General features: G+C 37.3%; 1 pseudogene; it reads right to left on the minus strand.

The window, feature by feature from the left end:
* Nucleotides 1-444: 444 nt before the first annotated feature.
* Nucleotides 445-549, minus strand: LOC111827939 (annotated as a pseudogene).
* Nucleotides 550-9954: the final 9405 nt, after the last annotated feature.

The following is a 9954-nucleotide window of genomic DNA, read 5'->3' on the forward strand; positions in this document are numbered from 1 at the left end:
AAATTCTTGAATCCTATCCTTGCATACCAATAATTCAATCTGTTAGCAATTATTATTGATTTAACCTTTAAAATATATTCTATAAGCATCTGTACCTCCAAATCACTGACCAAAGCCACCAAATTATCTCCTCTGGACCAGTTCAATACCCTTGTATCTGACTTCTAATTTTTTCCTCTGTTAGTCTCATCTCAATATAACAGGCAGAGTGATGTTTTTAAAACATAAGTAAGGGAATTCTACTTCTGATATGAAAATATACATTCTCTGTAAAGCAAGCTTCCATCAGATCAAAATAAAATGGGAACAGTCAATCCACAGTCAAGAAAACACAATATACAAGTCAAAAATATAGAACAAAATAAAAACATTTTCAGATAAAGGAAAATAAAATTAATTAACAGAAAGTAAATACTAGAAATGCTAGAATATATTTTAAAAAGAAAAGGATATAAGAGGAAATTTAGAATCCTCGAGAAAAAAAGTACATATTTAAACTGATAAGAACAGATACTACACTTGATCTTAGCCAAAAGGCCGAGAAGCGATAAAAGTACATATTTACACCATTATATCAGAGACATTTTTCTTAATTCCTTTATAATATAAATGTTTACAAATAAAAATTATTATATTGTGCATTTTAAATGTATGTAGATATAATAAACGATGATGGGATAGTTAAAGGGATATATATGAATGCTAGATGTCTACCTTTTATGTGAAGTGAGCAATATTAACTCTAGATTATGAAAAGTTAAGGAAGCATATCGTAAAACCTAGAATTCTAAAGATGAATACAAAGATGTTCACAAAAAAAGACAATAGAAAATGAAAATGAGTATTTAATACTAAAATGAACTAAAATGAGCCAAAAAATATAAAAGAGTGGGACAAAAATTATTTTGGGAGACCAGAAAGCATAAATAAAATGATAGATCTAAATACAACCACATTGATAATTATCACTCAAATGTAGAATATAAAACTGAAAGCAACAAATGAACAGACAAGACAAACAAACAAAAACTCATAGACACCGACAAAAGTATGGTGGTTACCAGAGGGAAGGGAGTAGGGACAGTGGTAAAGGGTAAAGGGGGTCAAATATATGGGAGGGAAGAAGATTTGACTTTGGGTGTTGGACACCCGATACAATACACAGATGATCTATCACACGATTATACACCTGTAGCCTGTTTAACTTACTAAACAATGTCACCCCAATAAATTTCATTAAAGATAGTCTCAATACATCAATTAAAAGTCAGAACAAATGAGAAAGCAACTCTCAACGTTCTGCTGCCATAATAGACTTTAAATGTAAAGAAAGGTTTCAAGTAAAAGGATTTAAAAAAACATACATTAAACACAAGAAGACTACAGTGGCTATGTTAGATGAACTACACTTACAGTAATGAGATAAAGAGGGAATTTCCATAAATAAAATGTAAGTAATATTACTAGTCTGCCCTAAACCTTATAATAGCTTAAAGGAAAAGTCTACACAGACCAGCCATTTCAACCTTGGAAAACCTGATAGGATAAAGTTATTTGAAATACCAAGAGGTGTATGACTTTTCCTTTTTGCTCTCTCTCAGCCATTTTTTTTAACTTTATGCCTGTATACCCTGAGATCTAATAATGATTGTGCACTTATTTAACCATGTATCTGTTGGTCAATAGTTGAGTACTCTGACAATTTTTACCATCAATTTCCTTTCTTGCAAAGAAAGGCTCTGACACAAAAGGATGGAATAGAATAGAGAGTGTGTCCCTGAGTCCCAATAAAATTGATATTAAAGTCTTATCTACATCTTTTATGATTCTTCTGAGCTTTGAAAAGAATAGGAAATAAATTTCACTAAGGAAACAATGGTGTCCAACATGGGGAAAGTACCTTATTAAGGGAGTAAATTTGGTTACTCTGAGCTAGCATTTCACTGTCTCTTAAAAACTGATGTTTGTCCTTGCAAGAAAGCTATTAGTTAAATAGGTTATTATTTTAACATATCAATACTAGAGGATCAGTATAGCTCCCACTACTAGAAGTATTACTGAAAGGGACACATGAATTAAAAGAAATGTATTTCTCTGGCTCAGGGGATGGGAATAGTAGTCCATTTTTCTTACCTCATCTCCACTTCCCCCTCACCCTGGCAACTATGAAATTCAGGATCAGACATTGTAAGTGTTGGGGATTTCTTGAGTTTGTATAGCCCACACTTCAGCCATTGCACAGATCTTACAAAAATCTTTTAGAGAGGGGCATTCTCATTATGGAGAAGGGATTGGAGTTTCAGACCAAGGGGGCTTGAAGAAAGGATAGAGCTTAAGAGGTATGTTCCAAATTAAATGCAAAAAAGTTAGATTATGATGAGGGAAAATTCCCCTGAGGACTCTGTCTCTCAGATCAAAGAAAGCCCATGGGTACCCAAAACCTTAATCTTTAACTTCCTACTAAAATTCCCTTCTAAAATCTCTCTAATCCTGCATCAGAGAAATGCTTACATTACACGTGCAATGAAAGCACATTGGCCAAATGCTGGATAGACAAGGGTTAAATCTTTATTAAGCCAAAGCCAAGACTAAAGAAAATGTCACTATCATAGAGTGAATATTTGAGGTATATGAATAAATCTAAAATGTATCCGAACATTGTGAAGCAGTATTACAATTTTATTATTTTAAAGTGCTGTGGTGACATTTTAAAAGTTTGGTATTAAAGGCAAAAAGAAAAAGATTTCAGCATTCTCACTTGCAATTTCTTCGGTAGATGATATACTGAATTCTCACAATAAATGCCCACTTTCAACTGAAGTTAATGGAAGCACAAGATCAATTTTGCCCAGCAAATCCTCTATAGGTTCCTTGATTATGAGGTTGCTGCCAAGTTTTCATGCTTTCTTTACACTCTAATGAAGGTGGCCAAGCCAAAGATCAAAGTACAGTGGTCTCCCCTTTAACTCCTGGATTTGCCTTGGGGTGTTGTGCACACAATACAATATACAGATGATGTACTATAGAATTATACACCTGAAACCTATATAGTTTTATTAATCAATGTTACCCCAATAAATTCAATGAAAAATAAATTGCATGTAAAATAGAATTTTACTTTTCCATTATTCTGATAAGTATCATCTTACTACTTAGAATAGTAATTGGATTAGGCGAAAGAAAACATGGGGAGGGTAAAATAAGTAATAGACCTGAAAGAGATGAGAACATTAGGAGTTAGTCCACTAAGGCCTCCCCCAGATTTTCAGTGCTGGTTACAGTCTTTTCTACCCTCCTTCCTTCTTCACTTGGATATCTCTTTATACTTTAGGACACAATGTTGATACTTATTTCCTGTAGGAAGTTTTCTACAACGTTTGAAATTGGGGTAGGATCTGTAATGATAAAACTCAAAATGTCTTGTAGTTAAATACTCTATCCCATATGACCCGTCTATAAAGGTCAGCGATGCTTTTGGAGGGAAAGGCATTTATGTGCTCTTATGGTTTTTTTTTTTTTATAAGACTGTGGGAATGTGTTACAGAACATGTAACAGCTCATATCCATGAGGTGGCTCTATAAGTCACCTTGTTGCCATAACATTACTATTCTCTACAGAAGTGAAATACGGGATGTTTAAATCTATGGTATTTATGCATGAGGAAGCATGATTTTCAAAGTGCTTTCGGTGCCTCCTCTAAGATGAATGAGCCATTCAATCATGTGTTTAACTGTGTATGTTTAAAGCTGGGGAAATAAATGGGCTTGGAGAGTAGACTCTAGGTCATGGAACCACATGCGTCTGCAGTCTCTGGATTTAAATAATGATCGCAGACATTTGATAGCACAGGAGCAAATTACTTCAGATATTGCTGGCCTTTCCTCCAAAAACTCTTAACAATAGGTGCTCAGGTCTGTTGCACTTTATCAAATGTCTAAACAATAATCGAAGTGACTTATCTTCCAGGTTTTGTGATAAAATAACTTAGTTGCTTATTTTATATGTATTCAAATATTACTGTTTATTATATATGAATAAAGGATCATTAAAGTATATTTGAAAATGGATACATATATAAGATAAAAAAGTGATGATATACAACATTTTTAGAGTGTTGCTATAAAATACAAAACTTCTTTTCAAGGATCTATAAATATGATATTGAAAGTTCACTAAAGATATACTCTTTGGAACAATAGATACTGAGTTGTTACAACAAAGAGTTCTCACAAGACAAGAATATAATGTATGTTACAATCAACCCAACTACTAGAAGAAAGCATATGGGGTAAGCTCCTTGACATCAGTTTTGACAATGATAAGTGGTTAATACCCAAAACATATAAAAAACTCACACAACTAAATAGTAAACACACACACACAACAACAACAACAACAACCTCAAGTAATCCTATTTTTTAAATGGACACAGGAATTAAATAGGTATTTTTTCACAGAAGACACACAAATGGCAATAGGTACATGAAAAGGTGCACATCACTAATCATCAGGGAAATGCAAACCCAAACTACAATGAGATATGATCTCACAACTTTTAGAAGGACTATTATTAAAAAGACAAGAAATAATAAGTATTGGTAAGTATGTGGACAAAGGGGAACCTTTTTATTCTTTTGGTAGGAATGTACATTGGTACAGCTATCATGGAAAATAGTATGAATTTTCTTCAAAAAATTAAAAATAGAACTACCATATGATCAGCAATCCTACTACTGGTTAAATATCCCAAGGAAATGAAAACAACATATCACAGAAATATTGGCACTCACATGTTGACTGCAGCATTAATTACTCACAATAGCCAAGATATAAAAACAACGTGAGTTTCCATTAGCTGATGAATGGATAAAGAAAATATTATTCCATATCTATCTATCTATATCTATCTATCTATCTATCTATCTATCTATCTATCTATCTATCTATCTCTATCTCTATCTATCTATCTATCTATCTATCTATCTATCTATCTATACAAAATGGAATTACATTAAGTCATGAGAAAGAAAGAAATCTTTCCATGTGCAACAAAATAAGAGAGACCTTGAGGGCATCGTGGTAAGTGAAATAAGTCAAATGGAAAAAGACAAATACTGTATATCACAAAAACAAACAAACAAACAAACAAAAAAGCAGCCCTGACCAGCAAGTTCGGTGGTTAAAGCAGCGACACTTGCATGCAAGGACCATGGGTTCCATTCCCAATCAAGGTCAAGTACCTGGGTTGTGGGTTTGCTTCCTGTCACCAGTTGGGGCGAATGTGGCAATTAGTCTATGATTCTCAATCTCTCTCTCATTCTCTCTCTTTCTCCCCTTCCCTTCTTCCACTCTCTCTGAAAAAGCAATGGGGGAAAAATATCCTCAGGTGAGAATTAATAAACAAAACAAAACAAAACAAAAAAGGCAGAATTCATAGACACAGAGACAAGAATGGTAGTTGTTAGGGGCTAGAAGATCTGAAAAGGAATGTTGGTCAAAGAGTAAAACTTCCAGTTACAAGAGTAATATGTTCTGGGGATCTCATGTGCAGCATAGTGATTGTAGTTAATAATGCTGTGTTAAAAACTTGAAAGTTGCTGAGAGTAAATCCTAAGTGTTCTTACCATGAAGAAGAATGGTAAGTATGTAATTGTTAGTTAACACTATGCTGATAGGTGGACAGCTAGGACAAGATTTACCATCTTTCTTCCTTCTGCTTAAATGATTTTGGAAGCTTGTGCAAAAATGGAGAGTCTGAGTAATAGATTAGCAGAACCTCCTAGGTGATGAATTTTGGACACACAGCCTTAGTAAGAAATAAACTTATGTTTAGAATTTAGAGTCATTAGTATTTGAAATAAACTTATCTCTTGCTGATTAATATAGCTCCTACAGATAATCTGAATCATAAAATTAGACAGGTTTATATGTCAGAAAGGAACTATAGCTAGTCAGTCATTGTAAGTCCTTTGTTATGAACCAGTAAACCAAAAATTAAAATCACTGTCCATTTAATTTTAAATAGAAATTTAAGGACAATTTTTACTCATTTCATTTGAAAAAAAATAGATTAGGTTTTATATTCCATATCTCCATCTTCTCTAAAATAATTGTACAGAAATCAAAACCAGTTTTTTTTCATTCTGTTTCTAAAAGGACATAACTAATTTTAGAAACATCATTCAATTTGCTAGCCTATGCATACTTATTGCATTATCTATTACTCATCTATAAATGAGTTTATCTCGAATAAATTATCTATATATTATTTTAAAATTATAATCCACATTGTAAGTATATTTTATGAAATTAAAGCACTCATTTTAATTTGTACTAAGAGTAAATGACATTTTAAACTACCTTGGTTGTTATTAATAAAATGTTAATGCATTTACTTATTCACTTATTTAAGAAAAAATGTAATAGCCTTGTGATCGATTATATAATGTTCAAATTCTTTATAGCAATCTACATTGCATCTGACCAACATGATACAGTTAAACAGTTTAAATTTGTTTGCCTTGTTAACAGTTAATGAAAAAACTAATTACAGGAAAGCATCATCTGTTGAATATAAAGAATATATTTGACCAGATGGAGTGAGAGGGACTCACCATATGAGAAACAGATTCAAATATTTTACTGCGCTTACAGCTGTAACTCCATTTTCCTATATTAGAGTCTTACACTTTGAATCCCATTTTTTGATGAATATGTATGCATTTTGCTGTTCTCATTTGTTTTCTAATTCATTTTTCTCTGTGTTAGGTTTGAGAGAATTTCACTTGGTTTTCATAGTTTAATATACACCATCAATGTCCATTAGTATTTCTCATAGTTTTGTGAGATTTCTTATAGCTGTTATATAGTATTTCTTAGCATTTCCTTGGTATTTAACCCATCATTTAAAAAATTCTTAAATTTTTAAACGTTGAATTAAGTGGAGAGTCAGAAGTACATAATATCTGTATACGATAGACATATTTATGGCTAATGCAAATTTAAGAAGTGACACATCTAACTTTCCATATGGTAATACTGATACCGAATTTTTGGACTGGAACCCGGATTCTTTGTCTGCTGGAATCGAAGACTGAATCCACGGACAGAAAGTGGTATAGCAGATGGAGATTTATTGAAGAACAAGTACAGACTCCCACATAGGGAGGGGGAAGAGTCCCACTGAGTCCCTTGTCTCTACGGCTTATAAAGGCTGCAGTTCCTGTGTCCTGATATCCCCTCTGATTGATCAATATTCCCTTTGAGTTGGTTACTATAGTAACTCCTGGGCTCAAAGGTTGAACCTCACATGGAGGTATGAGGTTCTCCCTCCTCCTTCCTTATTGTTCTCCCATCCCCCTTGGGCTTTCTTCTTCTTCTGAATGAAGGGCTTCCTTTTTTTTATTTTGTAAATATAGACCTCTCTTGGCTACCTCCAGTTCCCTTGTCTTATGGAAATATACCTGTTGCTGCTTCCATGACTTATGGAAATGCAACTGCACCTGGCTTCCTTGTGTTATGGAAATGTACCTTCTCACAGTCTGCAGCCCCACGCTTTTCCATGGATCCCAATGCTAAAAAATCCCTAAGCCTGCCTATGTTCCCCCAAAATTCCTGCTTTAATACTAACTTTCATCCAAAATAAATAATCACTAAGAAATGCACAGTTTTGATATTCAAAAACTATTCACCTGCCACCTCTCAAGAGCAACTGCTGTGGTTTTCATGGGATTCCTGGGAGATGGATATATATATATATATATATATATATATATATATATACTAATAAAAGAGAAACATGGTAATTGGCGTACGACCGCTACCCTTCCCATTGGCTAATCAGCATATCCTTATGCAAATTAACTGTCAGCCAAGATGGCGGCCGGCAGCCAGGCAGCTGGAAGCGAACATGAGGCTTGCTTGCTCCAGTGACTGCGGACTCCAACATTCCCCGCCTGACTTGCCGACCTCTGAGTTGCAACTCTAAGCAACTATGTACTATGTTGCAAATGTAGAAGCTAAAAAAAAAACCCAGAAACCAGCTTTCAGCCTGCCGGGATCTCAGAGCTGAAGTTATACATTGTTTCGATTATAGAACGGCAAACAAACCAGCAGAGGAAGCCTCAGAGCCAGAGCTAAAGCTGGCCCAGAATAAAATTAAAAAAAGAAAAAAAAGGAGCGGTTGGGAGCTTCAGTCAACAACCGCCAGCCTGAAAGCAGCCCTCAGCCCCTCACCCAGACTGGCCAGGCACCCCAGTGGGGACCCCCACCCTGAAGGGGGTGTGACCAGCTGCAAACAGCCATCAACCCCTCATCCAGGCTGGCCAGGCACTCCAGTGGGGACCCCCACCCTGATCCAGGACACCCTTCAGGGCAAACCAGCCGGCCCCCAGGCCTCTATCCTATATAGTAAAAGGGTAATATGCCTCCCAGCACCGGGATCAGCGGAGCCTCGAGGCCTCCTGGCACCGGATAAGCGTGACAGGGGGCAGCGCCCAAACCCCCTGATCGCCCTGCAGCTCTGTGTGTGACAGGGGGCGGGGCCACAACCCCCCTCCACGGGCCTTGCTCTGTGTGTGACAGGGTAGAGCCATAACCTCCCCATTGACCCTGCTCTGTGTGTGACAAGGTACGGAGCCCCAACCCCCCTAATGGGCCCTGCTCTGTGCATGACAGGGGGTGGCGCCGCAACCTCCCCATCGACCCTGCCTTGAGTGTGACAGGGGGCGGTGCCCCAACCCCCCAATCGGCCCTACCCTGAGCATGACTGAGGGTGGCATCGCAACCTCCCGATCCGCCCTGCTGTGTGCATGACAGGGGGCGGCGCTCCAACTCCCCAATCGGCCCTGCTCTGAGCCTGACCAGGGGCTGCACTTAGGGAATGGGCCTGCCCTGTGCCACCTGGGAGCAGGCCTAAGCAAGCAGGTCGTTATCTCCCGAGGGGTCCCAGACTGCGAGAGGGCACAGGCCGGGCTGGGGGACCCCCCTCCCCCCGCCCCCCGAGTGCACAAATTTTTGTGCACCAGGCCTCTAGTATATATATAATATTTAATTTCACACTTGAAATTACCCAGGTGTACATGTATTGCCCCCAAAAATCTGTAAGGTTTTCAAAGAAAAAAGAATCCCATATTCATTCTTGCATTCCTTTTATCAGGGAAAATACAGAGGTTTGTTAAATGTGTTTTGTTTTTTTTTTAATTTTTTTATTGCTTAAAGTATTACAAAGGGTATTACATATGTGTCCTTTTTTCCCCCGCCCTTGACAATCCCCTGGCCTCCCCTACCCCCCAGTGTCTATGTCCATTGGTTATGTTTATATGCATGCGTACAAGTCCTTCAGTTGATCTCTTACCCCCCTCCCTCCTGCCCCCCAACCCTCCCCGGCCTTCCCGCTGCAGTTTGACAATCTGTTTGAGGCAGCTCTGCCTCTGTATCTATTATTGTTCAAAAGTTTATAATGGTCTCTATTATCCATGAATGTGTGAGATCATGTGGTATTTTTCCTTCATTGACTGGCTTATTTCACTTAGCATAATGCTCTCCAGTTCCATCCATGCCGTTGCAAATGGTAAGAGTTCCTTCTTTTTTACAGCAGCATAGTATTCCATCGTGTAGATGTACCACAGTTTTCTAATCCATTCATCTACTGATGGGCACTTAGGCTGTTTCCAGATCTTAGCTATGGTGAATTGTGCTGCTATGAACATATGAGTGCACATATCCTTTCTGATTGGTGTGTCTGGGTTCTTGGGATATATTCCTAGAAGTGGGATCACTGGGTCAAATGGGAGTTCCATTTCCAATTTTTTTGAGGGATCCTCCATACTGCCTTCCATAGAGGCTGCACCAGTCTGCATTCCCACCAGCAGTGCACAAGTGTTCCTTTTTCTCCACATCCTCTCCAGCACTTGTCATTTGTTGATTTGTTGATGATGGCCATTTCTGACAGG

Source organism: Myotis lucifugus, unplaced genomic scaffold, assembly GCF_000147115.1.
Source record: "Myotis lucifugus unplaced genomic scaffold, Myoluc2.0 scaffold_253, whole genome shotgun sequence".
Taxonomy (NCBI): Eukaryota; Metazoa; Chordata; class Mammalia; order Chiroptera; family Vespertilionidae; genus Myotis; species Myotis lucifugus.